Source organism: Pinus tabuliformis, chromosome 1_1, assembly GCF_031772625.1.
Source record: "Pinus tabuliformis cultivar Carrire ecotype Pingquan chromosome 1_1, CPIR1, whole genome shotgun sequence".
NCBI lineage: Eukaryota > Viridiplantae > Streptophyta > Pinopsida > Pinales > Pinaceae > Pinus > Pinus tabuliformis.
In genome coordinates this window covers 502,545,933-502,570,088 of record NC_142297.1, presented here as the reverse complement: position 1 = coordinate 502,570,088, position 24,156 = coordinate 502,545,933, and positions in this window count along the sequence as shown.

Here is a 24,156-nt window from a genome sequence, read left to right as displayed (position 1 = left end):
GTGTTGGTGGATTATCACAGTATTAATGGGCTTCCTTCTATTAAAACCCCCTATCATTTTGTTGGTGAATTTGGAGGAGTTGAGATGTTTGACACAATTTTTTTTAATGCAGATGTAAATAATTAAACGAACTATGGAGACAGATCCCTTACACAGCTGCCAAATTCACTCACTACTAGGGGATTTTCTGTTCAATTCACTTTGAAAAAGGGAAGTAATTATAGAGCCTACCTCTTCATAGTGTTTGTTGTAGCCAACCCCCATGTTTTCCCCTTTGAAACTCCTCTTGGCCAATCCTGTAGACTGTCTGTTTGTATCCTGTAGGATTCTTGTGTGATCCTGTAGGATTTCTTGTGTAATCCTATAGGAAGTCCTACGCAGGAGACAGATGGAATTTTCCTCTTCTATAGGTTTCCTGGGTATGAGAGTGACTTTGCTAGAGTGAGCCTCGAGGAAATGAATGCATGAGTGCATGGGGATCAACGAGTATTTCCTCTTATGGCCAAGTTATGTGAGGTGGTGTGCTGGCAGCGGAGGTACGTTTTCTATTTTTGGACCGTTGGTCCCCACTATCACCTCATCATTCCCCTCTCCTTGTAATCAACTCCCAGTTCATGCCTCCATAGACTTATCTATTTTTTTCCTTCTCTTCTCTTTTTTTGACTTGACTTCTGCCACGTATAGGAGGACCAACTATTTTGTCTTCATTGAGTGAATGAAGGTGGCCAAGTTAACTAGCCACTTTTTGCTTATAAACCAACTTACTCGTAACCTTTACATATTTTGACTACATTATGAAAGTGAGACTGTGAAGAGAGATACTTACCTGTGGTGCTAATACATTGTTGTAGTTGTTGAAGACCTGAAGTGCTTGCTGTGTGTTGGTTGCATGCTATTTCTCCTTCCTTTTTTTATTGCTCTCTGATGATTCCTTTGATGTGCAAGTACTTGGTGTTGAAGATGATGGCGCTACTTCTGCTCTGGAGCTCCTTCTACTCTTGGATCTTCATGCTAGAAGCTTGCTACTACTCATGATTTTTATTCTATGGGATAGGCTGCTACAAGATTTCCTATAGAATGTCTTGTAGTTGCTTCTCCCTCAGAGCTTTTAATCATACACTCTGCTGGGATTTTGAGGATGGTGACATGGATTGAGACGAAGACTAGGAGTGTGGAGAAATGAGAAATACTGAAGTGCTACTCCCTTATGCTCTTTGTTTCATTTTTTCTTTGTGTTTTCTCTTGAAGACTGTGAAAAAAAATATTTTTTTTGAAACTGATTTTTTTATGGTGAATACAGGGGTGATGAAAGTGAAGACATGTATGGTAATGAAGTTGTGAGGTAGGGATGTCATTATTTTGACATGGCAGTTCATTTTCTCGCCCTAGGGTCACTTCCTATAGGATTCTCAATCCACTGTAATTCCTACAGGATCATCCTGTAGGTTTTTAGGGGATCCTGTAGGTTTACAAGGGATCTTGTAGAAAGCATAGTCCCCTTGTAAACTGAAGCAAATGAGTGAAAAAAATGAAAGAAATGGTGGAGTGATGAATGAAAATGAGTGGAAAAATAAAAATGTGAGTGAAATAGGTCCCTTTTTTATCCTCCTTTGTTCTCTGATCGTCCTCCTTGCTGACATGAAAATATAAATTTTCATGATTTTTTCTCCTTTTTTTTTTTTTTGAAAACAACTAGTCTACCTCTAAGAGGTCTTTATCCTAGTTGTTTGCGCTGGGTGCCTCAAGAGAGTTTTTCACCCAGTGATCTTTTTATTTCCTTTTTCCTTTTTTCTTTTTTGACACCATTGGGCTACCCTAAGAGGTTTTCAACCCAATAGTGGTACTTAGGTGCCTCATGGAAGTTTTCACCTAAGTCCTTATTTTTTTTTTCTCAGTGATTTGATGATGCAGGAGATGAAACTTGCTCCACCACCATCACTGTTTTATTGATACCATCAATGAACTCTTGCTTTGAAAATGGTCTTTTGTAAACTTTCAATCGGTGTCCATTAACAAATAGAGGAATGGCCTCTTCATCTATGGTTCTGATCTGCACTTAACCATTATCATGACATCTTTCTATAACATAAGGTCCTATCCATCTTGTCCTTAACTTTACCTTAAACTATTTATATATGGAATCATATAACAAGGCCCAATCACCTTCTTGAAATTGATTACCCTCGATGTTCTTATCGTGTCAGATCTTCCTCTGAAGTTGAGTTACCTCTGTGTGTAGGAGGACCTACATTCTAAACTCATCTAAACCATTTAACTGAAGAAATATCTCTTTTTATGCACTCTTGAGATCTAGATCTAGTTGGGCTTCCATCCTTAATGTGTTATACTCAAACTCAATGGACAGAAGGGCCTTTTTCCCACAGACTAGCTCATAGAGTGTGAATCCAGTGGTGGTCTTCCAGGTGGTATTATAGGTCTAGGTGGCCTCAACTACTCTATCTACCCAATCTTTCCTGCTGTTGGTAACCACTTTGGTCAAGATTCCCTCCAACACTCTGTTGGTCACCTCCACTTGCCCATTAGCTTGTGGGTGATAGGGAGTGGAGGCCTTATGCTTGACCTTGTACTGGCTGAGCAAGTATTCAATCATGTTGGAGGTAAACTGGTTGCCTTGATCACCAATCAGCTCTCTAGGGTACCCAAATTTGTAAAATACATTCTCCCTTAAGAACTCAACTACCTTCTCCTCTGTTGCTACCTTAATTGCCTTGGTTTCCGCCCACTTTGTTAGATAGTCAGTGCACACAATAACGTATTGTTTTTGCTTGGAAGGAGGGTCAATAGGTCCAATGAAGTCCATGCCCCACTTGTCAAATGGTTCTAAAGTCACTTGAGGCTGAAGAGGCATTTCATCCCTTGGAAAAGGCTTTCCCATCCTTTGGCACCGATCACACTGACTAGTATATCGTTTCACATCCTGATGAAGAGTGGGCCAATAATACCCTGCTTGTAACACTTTGAATGTTGTCCTCTTCGTGGCAAAGTGACCTCCACAAGGCCCATCATGACAGGTCAGAAGGATGTGAAAGGTTTCCTCCTCCCTGACACACCTTCTCAAGATTTGATTTGGGCCAAGTTTGAAGAGATTGCCCCCAATCCAAGTCAAGGGGGCACTCTTCCTTATAATATTGCTTTTCTCTTTGGAGGACAAGTTCGATGGGAACGGTGAAAATACCAAATAGTTTGCTATGTCAGCAAACCATGGAGAGAGAATTGAAATGGTGAACAAGTGCTCATCTGATAGCTGGTCATCAACCATTCCCTCTTCACCTACAGGCAAAGTTAATCTGGACAAAAAGTCTGCAACAACATTTTCCTTACTAGGCTTATAAACAATAGTTAGATCAAACTGTTGTGATAAAAATAACCATCTTATAATACGATCATTCACACCAGGTTTATTCATTAAATATTTGATTGCAACATGGTCAGTATGGAAAAATGTTTGATAGTCGGTAATATAATGCCTAAATTTTTTCAATGAATGCACACCGGCCAGGAGCTCCTTTTCGGTCATTGTGTAGTTCAGTTCAACCTTTGACAGATTATTACTAATAAAGTAAATGGCATCAGGTAATTTTTCATCTATCTGACCTAAGGTTGATCCTATGGCTTTGTGTGAGGCATCAGCATGAATGTGAAAAGGAAGGGCCCAATTTGGGCCTCAGAGAATCGGGGCAGTGGTTAACTTGTTCTTCAGGATGTCCAAGGCCTCCTAACAACTTTTTGACCATATAAACTCAAATTCCTTGGCCAACAACCAAAATAAAGGAGAGGCCAAATTGTTGAAGCCCTTTATCAACCTTCGGTAGTATCCAACTAACCCTAGGAAACTTCTAACATCTCTCTACTTGAGGAGGTGGGACCCTTTGGATGATAGATATTTTGTTTGGGTCCACCTGCAATCCTTGCTGAGATATTGAATGACCTAGCACGGTCCCTATAGTCATCAAGAATTCACATATATTGGGACTGAGAGATAGGTTCATCTCAATGCATTTGTGTAATACCTTACCTGAGTTGGACAAAGCCTCCTCGAAATCACCCCCATAAGGTGTGAAATCATCCATATAGATTTCTACCACATCATGGACCAACTCAGCAAAGATACTTAGGACTGCTCTCTGAAAAGTGGTAGGAGCATTGCATAGGCCAAAAGGAAGGACCGTATAGGAAAAAGTTCCCCAAGGACAAGTGAAGGTTTTTTTATCCTAGTCTTCCAGGCTAATCTAGATTTGGTTGTACCTGTTGAATCCATCTAGGAAAGAGAAAAAAAAATTCCCTGCCAGGCCATCTAGCACTTGGTTGATGAAAGGTAGAGGGAAATGGTCCTTCTTTGTCACTTTGTTCAACTCTGTGTAATTGACAAAAATCCTCCACTTACCATTTTTCTTGGGAACTAACACCAAAGGAGAGACCCACTCACTATCAGAGATATGATAAATGAATCCTGCATCTAGTAGTCTTTGCAGTTCTTCTTTGACTATATCTTTAAGAGCTGGATTCATCCTCCTTTGGGGTTGCCGGACTGGATTGCAACCTTCTTTGATGTAATTTTTGTGAGTACACTCTAAGGGGCGTACTCCCTTCATTTATTTGTAACTCCAAGCGAAGGCATCTAGATGTTCCTTTAGCATGTTGCACAACTTCTCCTCTTGGTGAACATAAAGAGATGGATTGATTTGCAAAGTTCTCTCAGGGCTGAATTCTATGGTTTTGACATGGAGAGGGTTGGAATTGGACAAGTACAGATCAATTGGATGGTTGTTCAGGGTTTCCTTTACTACTTCTTCTAGGGACAATGTTCTGGGAGTTAGACTTTGGAGTAGGTGTTTAATCACATCATCTTCATCCTGCTGTCCTCCTCCCATTGTTGTTTCTAAGGTATACAATTAGGTAGTATAAAATTCATCTTCTTCCTCCTCTTCCGACCAAAAAGTTAAATCATGTTCTAGAGATGGCTGAGCAGGAGGGTATAGGACTAATTGCTTGGACATATGCCCATTTTTTATGGTCATATTCCTAGCTATGTAGCTGATGTAAGCATCAACAGTGGCCAACCAGGGCCTCCCAAAGATGAGAGGGTAACCAGTAAGCTTAGCCTTAGGTTGAAGAACTAGGAAATCTGAGGGGTACTCCCAAGAGTCAATGGAAACCATCACATCCTCCACAATCTCCTCAGAGGTCACTGTGGAGCAGTCTGCAAGTTGCAAGACTGTTGTGGTATTCTCAATGAACCTTGGAGGTTGAGATTGAGCATCATGTCCTTGGTCATTACACTAATGGCAGCCCCAAGATCGATCAAAGTGTGTGGGAAAACGGTGCCATTGATGTGCACATCTAGTACAGGGCTTCCGGGGTCCACATACTTTGGACAAATTACCTGCCCCAACATTAAGTCAAACAATTTTCCAATGACATTAATGGTAGGGGCATCTCTTTTTCACCTCCCTGGATGCTTGAAACAATTATCCTTAATCAACTTGTTGTAAATAGGTACATCCTTGATCTCTTGGAGAAGTGGAATCTTGACACATAGGCTTTTCAATTCTCCCAGAAGTTCAGTCTCTTCTGGGGTAGGCTGGAGTGGTTGAGTAAATCTCTCAGGAAAGGGTGGATTTACTTTAAGAATGCTTTCCTCTCTTTCTTCTTCAACCTCCCTAGGTGGAGGTGGAGGTTGGTTAATCAGGAGAACTCTCCTAGATCTCAGGTTAATTTCCTGGATCTCCACAACATAAGCTGGATATGATGTATCTCCACTGTATACTTGTTGTGCCTATTTGTTTTTCAGGTTCATATTTCGCTGGGTAGGCATCTGGAGTTTTTTACGTGGATCAGAGTGTAACCGTTGTGGTTGGGCAGGTGGTGAAGGCAATAAATCTAGGACATTATTGTATTCGGGCCTCCACCCCTAGGGCGGTGCATTCCACTGAGGTTGTGGCGAAGCATATGGTTGATATGTTTGGCTGGCTGGTTGGGAATGATACTGAGATGCGAAGGACCAGGGAGGAGGTGTAGACCAGGAAGGATGAGTAGGGGGTCCCCAAGAAGGTATGGATGTGGTCTGGTTGGGGTTGTAATATGCATGGGATGAACCTTGCATGCCCTGTTGGTATGGCCTAGGCCCATTAGGTCTCCTTTGGTTTATGTAGGAGCGTTGCTCAGTGACCCCATCAGCTCCTTGATACAAAACTTTGAGTCCAAGCAAAGAAGGGCACTTTTCTGTGGAGTCATTTTCTTCATAGACTGAGCAAATTTCAATAGAATTCAATGGACATTCATTCCTAGGGTGCCTCCTGGTGCATTTAGGACAAAACATGGCCAAGGCTCTCTCTGCTTCCTCCTACTTCCTCCTAATGTGCATAATGTCCATCTATAATGCAAGGGTTTGCAACATCTCACTCTTGAAATCTTCCAGCATGTTTCCAATTTCACCCTTGATGGATGAATTGGAAGAGGATGTACTAACCATAGGTTGACTTCCCCTACCCTTTTTCCTAGTTGCCTTAGAATGGTTTCTAAAGATAATATTGATATCCTCATAGTGTAACTAGTATATATCTCCTCTGGATAAAAAGTGTAGGGTATCCAAAAGTTATTCCCTTACTCCTCTAAGCAGGACCAACTTCAATGACTCAGGGTTAAGTGTGCACTCGACCATTTTGTAACTAAGCTGGAACCTTTATTCATAATCCTCTAGGGATTTATCATTACTTAAGGTCATCCTAAAAGTTTCTTCTTTAGTATCCTTAGACCTACAATAGTCTCGATACTTGTTGCTGAAGGCTTGCTGCATCTGAGCGCAAGTTGTGATGCTATCCCCAGGTAAACCCATGAACCAGTGCAAAGCTGCATCCTTGAGGGTAGATGGAAATAGTTTCAACTTCTGGTGATCCTTTATGTAGTCATAGTTGGACATATAACAGAAAACTCAAATAGGAAAGTGTCGAGATCTTCTGTGGTCAGGCCATGGAAATGAGGACGGGCAGAGGGGATTATATTTTTCAACTTAGTGTCCCCATTGGTTTCCTTAATGGGGAAGGCACCTTCAACTCTCTCTCTATTCCCTCTGTCATTTCTGTTTTCAGCTATTGGCTCAGTAGCAATGGGTTCTTCTTCTTCTTCTTCTCCCCCTATAGGTTCTTCAAATATCTCTGGTTTCTCACCTAAGGGTTCCCCCAGTTCACAACCACCGAAGAAGAGGGAAGGTTGGCTATTTAATGCAGTGGGGGTATTTGGCAAAAATTTCCCTAAGTTATCCCTATTCCTACGAGGCATGAAAGGAAATGTTTTTGGTTTTGTTTTGTGTTTTTTTCAAACTTTGGGAAGTACTTTGCATAACTGAAATTGCTGATTGAATGAAAACAACTGACTGAATGTAAACTACTGACTGAATGAAAATCTAATTGCTGAATTGAAATCTAACTTATAGATTTGAAATTGCAGACTAAATGAGAACTACTGATTGAATGAAAAGATTAACTACTTGCTTGAAATCTTACTTGCAGAATGGAAAGGAAAGCAAAGAATGCAGAATGAAAAGGAAGCAAACTAAATTACTTTTGCAGAAATGAAACTAATGGCAGAATATTAGAAACAAGAAATAGAATAAAGAAAGCAGTAATCACATATTAGTCAGACACCTCTCCAGTAACGATGCCAAAAAGTGATGAGCACCAATATTGTAGCAAGAATTCTACAACTCTGGGGCTACCAGCTTTACTTTGTCAACCCGGGGTTCGTATAAACTTGGAGGTGACAGTGTTGTATACACAGGTAAAAGTGATGGGTCTGCCTTTTGTCACTGTTCAGCTGGCGAGAGACCACTTGATCCGGATTTAAACAGGAATGCAATAAAATACAGAGATAACCATAAAGACAAATATGCAGCGGAAATAATACTTCATTTCATTGATGTAAAATACTGAAATATGCTTACAAATAGAAATGGAAATAACCCAGCTAGGGCGATGGTAGCTTATCTCTAAGAAGAGATGTGTCGGCTGCATGCCTCTGAATTGTTCTCCAAAAACTGTGTTACAATGAGGCTTGAGGGCCTATTTATTGTTGAGAAACAATGGAAGACCCTTCACATTCCAAAACCTAACCCTAGAAGATGAAACGCCAAATTGTGGGCCCCGTTTTTGGGTAAGTTGGTACATCAACTTCCTGGGGTTGCTAATTGGTCGTACTATCTCCGTTTGATGCGCATGATAGCCTGTTGGAGAGATCTATCCGAGGACTACGACAAAAAAGATGATTTTTAGACAGAAAAATCACTGGCGGTGGATTTCCCAAAAAACGTCGTTTAGGGCCTCAAAACGGCTCCGGAAGTTTAGGACCTGAAAAACTGCTAAAAATAGTAAACTGTGCTATAATTAAGGAAACAAAAAAACTGAAAGAGACAGTTGTGGGGGTCCAAATGGGATAGGTGGGTGGCCACCGACATCCACCTGGATCACCACTAGGGTTTGCAAGCGAGACTTCTATGGATTTAGAATAAGCTTGGTTCCTTGATGAAAAAAATAGAAATCTACTCTAAGAGAGAGCTGATCTACTGCAATAATGAAAAAGAATGAAATTCAACGCTAAGGCACACCATTTCCTAATTAACTTCTAAGAGCTATGCTTTGCAATAATGCTAAATTAACATGAAAAAAATGCTATTGTCCTAAGCATGGGAGTTAAAAACATCAAACATCACTATTATTCATGTAAAGGACTATAATAAATTTGTTTTGTCTATGCTTTTCATGGAAAATCAAGTGTGAAAACTAATCTCTTTTGGTGATGTGGCAGGTGGTTTAGGGATGCTGGTGGATGGATGGAAGGTTCAGGAGATGGTTGGAAGGTTTGGGAGACCCTTGGATGACCTTGGGAGGCTTCCTAGAGGTTTCCCCTCAATTCGGCCTCAAAACAAGCCACTACAAGAAAACCTACAAGATGTATTAGAAACCTCTAGGATTCGTTGTATTTCTATAGGATACAGTCGTGAGAAAAACCATGGGTGTTGGAGGTGAAGGAAGGCTTAGGGAAGATGGTTGATGGGTGGAATGGAGTGAGAAAATGCCTAGGATCACTTAGAACCCAAAACCAAGTTTAGGAGATGGTTGGATTCACTCAAAATGCTTGAGGAAATTTCTATGCAAAATGATGAAATTGGTGAAGGTTTTGATGAAAACAAGGAATGCCTATGGGTAGATGAAATTGGAAGACGGTTGCTGGCTATGAGTTTTCTTCCTACTTCTGAAGCACCTGCTCTGCATCAAAAATGTGTAATTTCAAAAAAAAGTCATGTAAACAAGAAGAATTCTCATGAGCTAGAAAAGAAGAATTTAATGAACTAACTATCTACCTTATGCATGAAGAAATTGCTGAATAACATGGAATCATGGATGGGATCTACTGCAAGAATCAAGATAGAAGAGATGACAATGAAATCCTACTTTCCAAAACTAATCAAATGCTAGTTTAAGTACAACAAACTCTAAATATCATGAAAGAAATGGAAATCTGTCTTTTTGGGCTGCATAAGAGTCTTTTCCTCAAATCATGATCCCATAAGGAAGAAGTGAGACCAAGACACCTACTAACAACTTTGTGGTGCCTCTTTTATCCCTTCTAACATTCTACTGAAGTAAGGTCCAAATGGAAGCAAACTAATAAAAAATTAATCAAATCTACACTACTTGCAATGAAATACTTCTAAAAACAGTTTAACCATGAATATATGAAACTAAGATAAGCATAAAGATACAAGAAGAGGAGCCTTTGCTGCTAGGGTTGGGCCCTAACCCAAGAGCTACAGCCCTCTGAGTTAACTCGGTACTAAATCAAGAAAAAACTCATTCTTATTCCCAAAACAGAAAATTTCATCAAAGTCTTCCACAAGTCTGGAGCTCGAAAATAGCTAGAGTTTTACAACAAAAATTCCCATCCTAATGAGGCTCTAGATCTCTCTACTTATACAACTAATGTATCCAACGAATTCCTTAAATTTAAGAAGGCTCGAATCCCAAACTCGAGATGAAATAACTCTTTGTCTATCACTTGCTCGGTTGCCTTCTAATCTTCATGACTTGGCTGCTTGCACCCCGAGTTGGTGTGATTAATGGAGGAATATTCTATTGGAGGAGGAGTAAATGATGAGGATTTACCTCCTACATTCTCTCTCCCTTGTCCCATTCGAGTTTCAAACCTTAGTCTTGCCAAAATTCCTTGATTTTCTCTTCCAAACATGCATTCAATGCATATTAGTCCACCAGGCATAATATCTCACTTTGACTCCTCTTGTTAAACAAAATATAATCAAAACATGTAATAAGTTGTGAGAAGAGTTGGTTTGAATAAGCTAGGAGGTAAATTAGGGCCCATATAATTACCTAACGATGAGGCTCATTAGTGACATCAACATGACTTGGGTGTGATGTCATCCCGATAACTTTCAAGGGTGATTGGTGAATTTTTCTCTACTATTTATATCCCAAGATAAGAATTTTTTTTTTAATTAATGCATGGGGATGTCCGTCCCACTCTTTCAAACCTTGGAGTTTTCAAAAGGGGGTGTTTGGGAAACCCCTTCGATTATACTTCCGGGGTGATGTGGCATTAGGGGGGACTATAACACACCCCCTACTAACCACAACCCCAACTAATTTTAGAAGTAGACATTTATGATGATGACCTAATCTCCATGGTTTATTCATAAAAATGGGGTCCAAATGTTTTACTTTATTTTACTCTCGCGAAACTCAAAATGAATGAAACCATCACATTCGTCTCATCCCGATGATTCTGATGATATAATGTTTTCTCCAATCTAATTCATGGAAGAGATCCAGATGTTCGGTATATAGATCGAGATTTTGACATTGGTGATTTAGAGCTAGAGCCAACCAAATCCAAATATATGGCCATAAAAATATCAACCATTCAAATAATACCACCTCGACTAACATGCCAGATGGGGCCCACATGACAATCCTCATCAACCCAAACCCCTCTCTACCACATGGTATTGTTTCCATATCTACCGACCCATCCATACTAGTAATGTAGTACCCATTATACCATGATCATGACCCATATCATAACATATATAATCTATAGGAGAAGTATTATGGGTGCTGGCACATCAAAGACCATGCCAACCCCAGAGGTAACTCTTGTCACCCCTTGACGTTCCTTCTAGGGAAAATCCTTCCAGGCTTACTTGGAACCCCAAAGACCCCACCACCAATGTGGCCCAATACCTATGCCATGCTCAACTCCACCTCACCCCCATAAACTCTCTTTGATGCATGTAATTCCACCGATTGACTTGGTGTCCATTCAACTTCTAAGGTGCTATGGACATAAATATGGAACCTTTCCTCTGCTCCATCATTGCATAAGTATTGGCCCAATATTCCATGTCTTCCTAGAGATAAAAAATCAATGACTTTGGTACCTATCTTTGCATGATACCATCGGGGAAATAATATTGGGGTGGCATGTACACCCCATCTCCCCACTTGGTCCTCTGGCGCACAGTGTAACCACATCTCCACATTATAATAATTTTGTATTTTCAAGACAATCCATTGATGCATAACCACAAATCCCACCACCACATTGTATCGACCTTTTCACCCCAGCTGGATTTTCCCTATCTCCCTTTGAATTCTCTAGGGATGAAGTTCTGAGACATGTGGATAGATTTAGGCCCCAGTTATCTAATGGTTGGGATCTCTCCTGCTGACAACCTTGAGTATGGTGCCTTGCCACACTAGCTTAATCTTGTGACCCTTGTGTTTCCTCTAGTCCTGTTGTGCTGTGCAACAACCTCCCATTTATTTATATATAAATATCTTAGGAAATTATTGTATAAATGAATGAGGACCCTTTAAAGATTTTAAAAACATAGGAAAATAACATAGTTTAGGGTTTTAAAAAGAACAAATTTGAATTTTTGAGTAAATAGATCCAAATTCATTCAGACCCAAATGAGTTGAAAAAGCCTACCTTAAATAAAATCTCGACATATCGCATATCAAAAAGTCTCAAAGAATAATGCTTTGTTTTTACCCTTTCGAAACTTGCGATGCGATAAAGGATAACCCCCGAGAACCAAACATGTGTATTTCTTCACAGGCTTAAGTATTGACGAAATATACTTCATGTCGGAACTTGCCCGCATCACAATCTTATAACAAAAAAAATATAGGAAAAGGTTGAGGACCATTCACATTGTGAAATGCGATAAAATAACCAGACTCGATAAAATAATGAACGTAGTCTACAAACATCTCGCATCAGGTTAGATCGTAAATTATGAAAAGGATCCACACTTGTTTCACTTCCGCTCCCCACAATTGCGATAAAGCTATTTCTTAAAAGGCGATCTTTAAGAAAATCGTAACACTGAATAACTAATAGGAAAATCTGCACTTGTTAATAATACATTGGGTCCGCTATAACGACACGTCATTTCTCGCGATTTTGCAATCGCGAAAAGTCTTGGACCATATATCCATTCGCCTCTACTTTAAGCCTCTGATTGTGATATTGCGATCATCGCATCGCACATCTCCCATACCCAATGAACCGATATAGTGATATCGCTATCACATATGAGTAGAACACATGTAAATAGGTTTTATATACCATTTGAAAAGGTTTATGCAATGTAATATATTAATGGGATAATAAATAACCATGCGAAGCCATGATTTCAGTTATTAAAGAATTCTAATAGTATTTATGATTTAAAAGCCCAAGGTGATTTGATGGCCTGTATAGATTGATTCACATATAAACTTTCCTTCTTGTCATTTCAAGCCTTGTATGTTTAAATGATTCTGCATTTCACACCTATTTCTCTTCATTCCTCTCTGTTTCCAATTTGCAGGTTTAGCCCAAGAAAGAGCTCTATAACATGATGACCAAGTCGAAGAAAGGAAATAAAACCATGGAGAATTCCCAATCTTCTGCTCTTGATGTAACAGAAATGCCCCCACTTTTCTCAGATACTACATGCACAATCGACAATGGAACCTCCTCATGGGAATCCATGTACCAATTAATAGAAAGAGATGGTCCTAAGATAATTCAAAGAGTAGCAACAGTAGATGCTAATACCACTTTTGAAGCCTCCCACTTTGAAGCTAAAATCTATTTTATTCATAGAATTTTTACTAGACCCAAGACTCTTCCTTACACTGATATGCTAAATTGGATAATTGAGAATATTAACATTGTTGATCAAACATTCTAGACTTCAAGGAAGACAATTATCAGATCCTTCACAGCTGAGGACTTAAAAAGAATATATCATATGCCTAACCAACAGAAGGTGTATGACAAGGCCTTCCTTGAGAAATTTGTAAGCAAGAAGATGTGCCGTCAAACCCAATCAAGCAATGGAAGTCCAACCTGAACTAACACAAGCATGAGAAATTGGGTATGTATCCTATTTCATCTCTCGCCGCTCCCTATTCTTATATCACAGCTATGATGTGTAGGTTGTTTGGGGACGCCAATACAACTAATTTCTCAGTTGAACGGGTTCCCCTAATTAATGCAACAATTAATTCTTTTATAATGGATTGGGGCACTATCATGTCTAATAATATTGTCTTCCAAATCTAGGAGTTTAGGCAACACCGGTATGTCACCACCAGAGTAGTCCCGCCATTTTTCATGAGTACGTACAATATCTATGCGGTCTATTTCACTACCAGTTTCCCAACCATGGGGTGGAAATGGACCCCTCAAGATCCTACTCCCATCCATATATACCATAAAATCATTTGGGAATCCAATTTCCACACCCATTTCTATAAAATTTGCGAAGGAGTTATGCTACCCATCCACCAAGCCGTTTTTGACAAAAGGGCCCCAAGATTGTTTGATGAGGCCAAAATTGATTTCATACCAATAGGTAGGTGGTTTGGAGAAGATATTTTTACTTATGTTTGAGTCTATGGAAGCCTAGCACCTCCCCATGTTCTCCCATTGTATGTCCCATATAAACTACTTTCTAGGGAGATTTCCTATCAAACTATAGGAGATGGACTAACCAAGACCCTAAAGGAATCTAAGAAGTATTTTTGGCCTTCATTTCCACTCCAATGCAGTATTTATGCACTACATGATTTCAAGCATGTTGTGCTTGAAATTGATTATATTACATGCTTGAAACTTGCCACCATTCTTGGCAGACAGTTTGACCCTAATAAAGTTGCACAGAACTTCACTGCCCAAGTAAAAATGAGATAGTTTAGTCATGAAGATGATGATTATGACGACCTATTTGATTCTGCTATACTATTTTCACAAGTGAAACATTTGGCTACTTTAAAACTGGATCCACAAAGGCTAGCCCAATTCCACCAATACAAAAGAAAAATACTGCAAAATGTCCCTTTGGATCTATTGAGGATCCCTCAACCAATTATCCAAGAGGAGAAGGGCTCAGACCAAGAGTCAGAAAAGGGATCAGAACAAGGTTCCGAGCATAATTTAAAGTAGGAATTGGAACAAAATTCAGAACATAATCCAGGGCATAAATCAACGGAAGGATCAGAACATAGTTCAATGCATAATTTAGAACAGGGCTCAGATAAAAACTCAAAGCAAAACTCAGAGCAAAATTTAGAGAAGAATTCAGAAAAGGATTCTAAAAAGAAATCAGAAAAATTTTCTAAGGAGATTTAAGTGGAAGATCTATCCAAAAAAGTACATATAGATGAATCTCCTTTCAAGAATCAATTCGATGAAGCGTGGAAACAATTTGACCAACAATTTAGAGGATAGTAAGGGGCAAAATATCTTGAAATGGAGAAAACATTCAACACACCCTAGAATATTAGACAAAGCTCATTTAATGAAAGAGATACTGCTAGATTTGTCACTCCAGAGGAAGTTGAGATCATCCCAGCCTTCCCTTTATCTGAAATTTTCCTTAGGGTGGAAGAGATCCCTCCTCTTGATGTATTTTACAGTCCCAAACATCGGGCTATGGTAAAAAGACAGAGGAAAAGGAGAAGAACATAACCATCGTAAGCAATCATTCTTGGCAATGAACCTATAGATATACTATGGAAGGATACCCTCATAGATACTTCAGATAACTTGACAAAATTGTCACAGTTTGCAAGTGCTTATGGATTTTCTACTATTGACCAGGCAACCGAGGTTAGACAACTAGTCAAGGGAGAAAGAAGAGAGAATCCAATAGTTGGAGAAACAATTAGGAGAAGAAAGACTAAATGTTGATCATCAAATGAAAACACAAATGTCCCAATTACAATAGAGGTTTGATCAATTAAAGCTCCAGTATCAGGCATAGGCAAGTGCTAAGGATATACAAATACAACAACTATAGTTTTGACTTGATCATTTGAAGGATAATCCTAAGGTGGAGGATTTTATAGAAGAAGCATTAGAGCTTAACACTTTGTTATCAAGGAAACAATCAACATTTTGTCAAAAGATTTCTATCATCAATCCAATGTGTAAGACACGTGATTCATTGATGAATCAATCATCTGATTTGAGAGTGACTTTCAATGAGATTGAAGATAAAATCTCGAGATACATAACATGGCAGGATACTCCAGAGGGCAGAGCAATAGATATTCCAGAATAGAGGAATCACATAAGGAAATCCTCTTTACTGATTGGGACATTCGGCATAAGTAGGCAGAAAGATCAGTTTCCAAAGAAATCGATGCTTCAAATAATATCATTAAAACCATCAATGATAATTTGCACAATGCTAACTTGATACAAGAATTCCCACCTGGGAGTCTCCCTGATATCAAAGTCCTGGAAAGACAATGGAAAGAAACTTCAAAATTGAGGGAAGAGGCAATTAAACAACTAACCAAACTAGACTGGGAAGTATATTGGAAATATCTGGTGAAGCCACACAGACAGTGGCTAATGCTACACTGCCTTACTGACTCATCCACCCATATGCTTCCTACTCTTTCAGATGCAGTGCATACAAGACAACTACGCATGAGGACAGGTCAACCTCCTGAAGTTAAGCCAATGATGGATATTTACGATCTCAGACAATGAATGAAAGAATAAAAACCACTGCATTCTTGACCTCGTCATTTCAACAATTTCTATTTCTGTATTTTTGTCACTTATTTTAAGGAGGGTTGTTTAAACCTCCTCCGAACTTTCATGTAATATCTATTTTTATACTTTATTTTTATTATATAAGCCCTTTCATGTCTATGAGTAAAGGGTCCCCAATTTTATAAAGAAAAGATTTGAAAGATTGCACTTGTGTACTTTTGGAGTTTGTCTTACTAGAATTACTGGATTAGAGTCCTGAAATTTTATAAAGAAGCCTTTGGAAGCTTGCACTTTTGTACTTTTTAAACCATCTTAATGAAAAAGACTAGACTGGAGCTATTTATTTCATGAGCAGAGCCATATACATTAGGTACTTTTATCATTGTATATTTATTTGTTTATGAATTGATAGCCATTTCTCTTTGTATTGTTTGTCATATGTATCTATTTAATGCAATTATGATTCATTCACTTCAGAAAATGCTAGAATTTTTATCCTTAATACATATATGAGAAATGTTTGAACGTTATTTAATGTGATATGTGTTTCATCAATTATTTTGATTAACTATTTAATCAAAGTAATTATTTTAAAAATATTTTCATTTCTATAAGTGTTTGACCAATCTTCATTATCATACACTATAGATAATTATTCTAGATCACATAAACATAAGTAAATCCTGAGTAATAAATAGATAGATTAAATATACATGCATTCTAGTTGAAAACCACTCCATCTATCACTTAGTTTTTGGTAATCAACATTCTATCCATCCTATCACAATTTTATTGGGAAACTAGTCCCATTATATCCTATCAAAGCCACTATTCCAAATGAATAAGGGGCAATATTCAAGTCCCCGATTGGGCGGTTTTCCCCCATGTTCTTGCAACGATTTTCGAGGCTTCAACATTTTGGTGCTACAAGGAGGGCCACTGACTATGAATGGAAAAGAGAACTAAATCTAAATTAACAAGCTAGTCCAAGAATCACTCCCCCTCAACATCACCTTCAACTTCTAGATATTCATCCAAACCTCCTATTTCTAGATCAGAAGTTCAGCAATCACCTCTGAAATCTCCTAGTATATTTCTTGAAGCACCTTCTTCAGATTATAATCCTGAATCACCTGATGTCCAGAATTTAATAAATAAATTAGGAGAAATCTCTATTTCAACAGAAACTCTTGTGCCATCTGAAGCTTCTGAAGGAAGTATTACTTCTATTTTACAACCTACTCGGATTCTAACTTGTTTTGAAAGTGAGAATCTTGGGGTTCCTCCATTTTAGTTTCCTCTCCCTTCTTTCCGAAAGAAGACTAAGAAATCCAAGTCATAGACATCGACCAGTGAGGTTTTTTCAAATTCTCCTCCACAAACACCTTGATTCCCTCCATTCATTCCTGTTAATACCTCTTCTTCTCAAGGTATTGGTGCTAGTTCATCTAGCCCTAGTACCCAACCTACCTCTTCTTCCACACAATCACCCTCAATATCCACTTCCTCCCAAACTCCAATAATGACAGGAAGACAATAGTAACAACCACAACAACCAACACCAATCATACCATGTCCAATCCTAGAGTTGTGCAAATGGAAACACCTCTCCATGATCTACCTAAGCATCCTAAAAGATGGCTACCAAAATTTAATCCTAATGATGGATTACCTACTGAAGAGCATCTCCATAATTATATGTTAGCCATTAATCTTAATGGAGTAGTTGAAGAAGACTGTGTAGTAAGATTATTTCCCTACACCCTCCAAGGATCAACAAGTTCATGGTATTTTTCATTACCACCAGGGTCTATTACTAATTGGGACATGTTTGAAGAACAATTCTTAGCTAAATTTGGTGATGACTGCACAATTGCATCCCTTATTAATTATCTTTCTAATTTAAAAGCTAAGTCAGGTGGAAATATCAAAGGTTTCAACTCCAGATTCAATAAATTTCTAAACAAAATCCTAGCTGCATCAAGCCCTGGTGTTGATGTCCAATTTGAGTGGTATATTTCTTCTCTTCCTTCCAATATAGTGATTTTTGTAGATAGAGCCAATAAGGCTACTTTAGTAGAAAACATGAAAGAAGCCTTATCTGTAGAAAAGAGAATAGTTGCATTGGAAAAGAAGACAACTCAGGAAAATAGAAAAATGGAAAAGGTTACATTTAAGGATGAATTAGAGAATAAAACCTCTAAGGATCCTTTTGATCTTGAAGGCTTGCAAAAATTCCTTAAACCCATGTCAAATGAGATGGTAGAAATTAAGAAATAGGTAGTTGAATCATCTTTTAAGAAACCTTTTAAATCCTTCAAGAGGAATCAAACATCTAATCCTCAACCCTTGAATACAATATCCAATGTTGAATCTGATTTAGATGAAGATGATGAAGAAACTGCATTATTTGATGATGAGACTGAAGATGAAGAATTGGTTGAAGTACATGGAATGTGGGATTTTATCCTACCTACTTCCGATGATGAAGATGAGAAAGAAGCTTTACCTGTTAGCACTAGGAGTAAAGGCCCTGCTGATTCAACACAATCAACCCAAAAGAAAAAGCCCTCAACCTCTGCTACCAAGGATAAAGTGGTTAGTAAAAATTATTCTCCTACATCTCCTCAACCATCCCCAACCTCATCTAATCCTCCATATTCATCTAAAACCTTGGTATTTGTTGATACCATGGAATATAACATAGTGGAGGACATGAAGAAAGCTAGAGAAAATATCTCCCTTCATGAGCTCAGTAAACTTAAACATCAACAAAATATATTACTAAAATAATTGAATTCATTTCCTACTTCTCCTCTTCTTGTTGTTGTGTTATCCAAAGCTTCCAGAGGAATGGGTAAGCCTCCCAATGATTCATCAAATAAGGTTGATCCCACCGATGTTATCTTAATTGGTGATAGATCTAACTCACATACTCCCCCTTTCCTCTTGACTTATGAAATATTCAATAAAAATCTGCACAACTGCTTAATAGACTCAGGGGCCTCTTCAAACATAATGCCAAGATCAGTCTACACCAAATTAAATGTTTCACCCCAAAAGTCTGCAGTCCACATTGTCCAACTTGATAGAACAAAAGTCGAAGTCTTAGGGGAAATGAATTCATTCAACATTATACTTTCTTCTAATCCAAAATTTTGTCAAGTAATTGACATACTAGTTGTTGATATTCCCGAATTTTATGGTTTAATTCTTAGTAGAGACTGGTCTGAGAAACTTCATGGCTATTTTGCAATAGATTGGTCTCACATGTGGATCCCTTACAACATAAATCCAAATCAAATTAGAATTGATCAAGAAAAACATTTGAAACATATAGTGACCGATTTTGAAGATGAAAATGAATGAGTAGATTTTAACAATAATATCATTGGAAACTACTCTGTTGAGTCAATTTTAGGAAACTTCAATGCACATAAGTCACTTTTTTTGGATAAATCTGTTACTTCCTAGATTGAGAACTTTTCTCAAACAAATTCTTCCAGATGTATAGATCTTGTAGATAAACCATTAGTTAAAACTTTACTTTGGTCATTAGATTTTGATGGATCTAAATCCAATGATGGTGTAGGAGCCGTTTGTATATTAATCAACCCAAAAGGAGAAAAAACAATGCTAGCATGTAGGTTGGAATTTGAATGCACAAATAATACTGCTAAATATGAGGCACTGATCCAAGGTTTGTATAAAGCAATAGGTCTTGATATCAAATATCTTCAAGTTTTTGGAGATTCTAGAATTGTTATCAAACAAGTAAGAAACACCATTCATTGTCTCTATAGACATTTAAAACATTACCAATCATTAGTCCAGGATCTTACTTCACATTTTTTAGCATTCAACATCTCTCCTATCCCTAGATTTCAAAATGCAAGTGCTGACCTTCTGGCTAACATAGCATCCAGGATTATACCACCAGAGGACTATAGTCCATATAGGTTTTCCATAGAATTGATTTTTTGAACATCCATTCCCGATAATGTTACCAATTGGCTAGTGTTTAATGACGATGAAGATATCCTAAGCTTTTTAACATTTGAAGGATCTTATGATGATCAAATAATTGATGAAAGCAAACATGATGATTAGTTGAAACATAAGTCCAATGAGAATCCCATATCTAAATATGTGGTAAAACTTGAATATATTTATAATCTAAAATACATATTTAAGAAGTTTACTAATTCTAAACTCCAAAGTTCAACCTTAAGGTTTGAACTAGTAAACCTTGGAACTGATTTCAAACCACAAAACATCAATCTAGGACTTGGTCTCTCACCTGATGAGAGATCAACCTTTATTCATTCATTAAAAAAGTATAAAGGTATATTTTCTTGGAGCTATGATGATCATAAAACATATGACACCTCCATCATACAATACACTATTCCCATGATATCCAATGATAAATCAATACAACAGAAATTAAGGAAAATTCACCCCAATGTAGAAAGTCAAATCAAGTCTGAGCTAAATAAACTCTTTAAAGCCAATATTATCTTTCATGTTAGGCATTCAAAATGGGTTTCAAGCTTAGTACCTTCCAGGAAAAAGAATGATGACATTCGCATCTGTATAGATTTTAGAAATCTCAACAAATCTTGTCAGAAAGACAATTTCCCATTACTGACTATGGAGCAAATACTGCAATCAATAGTTGGTTTAGAACTAATGTCTTTTCTTGATGGATTTTCAGGATATAACCAAATCCTAATCCATCCAGATGATTGATTAAAGACTACATTCAAGACTAAATGGGGGACATATTCCTACCAGAAAATTCCTTTTGGTTTAATTAACGCAGGGGCAACCTTCCAAAGAGCTATGGATATAGCTTTCAAGGGTCTAATAAACAAAATTGTTGTCATTTACTTGGATGACATAACTGTTTATTCCAAAAAGAGAAACAACCATTTACATTACCTAAAGCAGATATTTGAACATTGTAAGAAGTATGGAATTTCATTAAATCCAAAGAAATCTTATTTTTCTCTAGATGAAGGTAAGATTTTAGGATTAATTGTATCGAAAAAGGGCATCAATATTGATCCAGATAGAATAAAAGAAATTGCTGAAATTTATTTTCCCCATAATAAAAAATCTATGTGATCCTTTCTAGGTCAGATAAATTTCATTAAGAGATTTGTCCCTGACTTCTCTCAAATTGTTTTACCATTACAAACCATGATTAAGAAAAATTCAATCTTTAAGTGGGGACATAATGAAAGGGAAGCCTTTGATTTAATCAAACAAGCCATTATGAATGCTCCCTCTTTAACAACTCCAATTTTTTCTAATCATTTCATCTTGTATACATTCGCTTCTCAAACATCTTATGTTGTTGTTCTAACACAACTTAATGATAAACAAATTGAAGCACCCATCTCTTTCTTTAGTTCTAATTTTCAAGGTGCTAAATTAACTTATTCAGAGGTGGAGAAGTAAGCTTTCGCTGTTTTCAATCTGTAAAGCACTTCAGACCTTTTCTCCTAAAAATGCACACTAAAATAATAATCCCATTCTCAGTAGTGAGAAAATTGCTTATACAAAGGGAAGTAGGAGAAAAAAGGGAATATTGGATAATATCCCTGCAAGAATATGATATTGACATTAACCCAACCAAAATTGTCAAAGGACAAGGTTTTTGTAGGTTGCTTATAGAAGCTTCCAACCTACTAGCAAATGAGGACTCAGATAGTACTGCACACATATATGAGGTAAGACTAAATGATTTGTAGTCCCAATATGTTGATCTTATTTTCTATTTTAAAAATGGATATGCTTCCCCTAAACTCAATCACAAAAGGAAAAAGGCTTTAACATTAAAAGTAAATCAATATGGGATCATTGATGATGTGTTATTCAGGAGAAATTATGAGTCCATATTATTAAGATGCCTTGAAAAGTCTGAAGCACAAAAGGTTTTGTAGGAACTCCACGATGAACTAGCTGGTGGACATTTTGGAGGAGATGCTACTGCACATAAGATACTGCATGCTAGATATTATTGGCCAACTTTGTTCAAGGATACCCATGAATACATGAGGAAATAAAAAATATGCTAGACTGCTACTGGAAGACAATGGAAACCTGCCTTACCTCTGCAACCGATCAACATTGAACAACCTTTTGAACAATGGGGATTGGATATCATAGGTGAGATTGTTCGTCATTCTTAAAAGCAAGATAAGTATATCCTTACAGCTACAGACTATTTTACTAAGTGGGTGGAAGAAATTCCACTAAAGGTAGTCAATTCTGATGCTATCATTGAATTCATTTATCAGTTCATTATTACTAGATTTGGATTACCATTTGCACTTATGTTTGATAATGCATATTATTTTTCAGGAAATACTATGACTGGATTTTCTCTTAAGAAGGGTTTTAAACTTAAATACTCTGCTAACTACTACCCCCAAGGAAAAATTTTAGCAGAATCAACCGACAAGAACCTCATAAGAATTATTAAAAGAACTGTTGATAAGAGCCAAAAGAATTGGCATAAATCTTCTACATTTTATCAATGGGCAAATCAGACAACTTAGAAGGCCTCAATAGGCACTTCTCCCCTAAATCTGGTATATGGAAAAGAGGCTATCATCCCTTCAAATCTAGTTCTTCCCTCATAAGCCCTAGTCCAATTTATCGAAAAAACACCTTCTTCTTTTTTACAAGTAAGACAGTCTCAAATTCTTAAACTAGAAGAAGAAAGAGAGAAAGCTAAGCTTATACATGCTCACCATCAGCAACTAGTCAAATCTTCTTTTGATGCAAGTTTTGTTTCCACAAAATCTTTTCAAATTGGAGATCTCATCCTTAAATGGGACAAGGCACATGAGGAAAAAGGAAAGCATACTAAATTCCAGAAAATGTGGCTTGGACCATTTCAAATTACTGAACAAATAGGCCCATCAACATTCATATTGCAAGATTTATCAGGAAAGAGAGATTCTCTTCCTATCAATGGGCTTATTTTGAAAAAAATATTTTCTTAGAAGATTATATCTTCTATTGTAACATTATTGCATTTTCTCTTTATTTCTCTTAGAAAATAATGTTAAATAACATTACTTTTGGCTTTACAACAAAATCTCTTGAAACATTTTATGATCTTTTGCTTTGAAAGTAGGAATTCTGAAGGAAATGATCACAACATTGAAAATTAGCTAAGTATCATAAAACTCTAAAATTTTGTCTTCCATTGAAGTTGTAAATTCTTTGAAAACCTCAACTTTATAGAATCCTTTTCTTCTATTATCAGTTAAGAAAGGTTATCGTTAACAAAGTAAAGACTATTTACAACTAAGCTTCTCCAACTCTAAATTTGCCATCCAAAACTCTTAAGGAGCCAATGATTCTCCCCATCCATTAACTTTACTATTTTTAGGGTGTAATTCAAAAATATATTAACTTTAAATGATAAGGGGCTCATCATGAGCCTGCTTACCCTGTTGATAGGGAAATAATAGACTAACATCACTAACACTAAATACTAAACCAGGGTAATGGCTTATGATTATTTTGTTGGGTTGTGTTATATTCTTTCCATGACTAGCTCCCCTAGCTGAACCGAGGGGTTAGAAGGGGGGCGGATTACCCCCTTTGTTTCGTAATGGGGTGGTGGTAGGCCCCCCTATATGGGGGGTTTGAGGAGGGTGGTTAGCCCCCCTCTACGGGGTTTGGGGTAGTGCCCCGTGGATTTTTTTTTTTGGACCCTATATTAGGTGGGCAGACCTACCTATAGTTTTGTGCATGGTTTTTACACATGGTTTTGGGCGCGATGGTTTTCGGTCCATGGTATTTTGTAGATCCGATCAAGAGAACTATGGTTATGTTCTAATCTAGAGTTAATGGATTGGGGTTTATGGATGCTTTGGCATGTATATGTATGTATTGTAACATTGAAAGGAACATAATGAAAAATCAATCTGGTAGTCCTGATTTTGGGATCCAAGGGAAAATCTCTGTGTTTTATGTGTTATGCTCTCGTTATTGTTTATTTTATGTTGTTAGAATTTGTATGTAGGTAATTTCTGT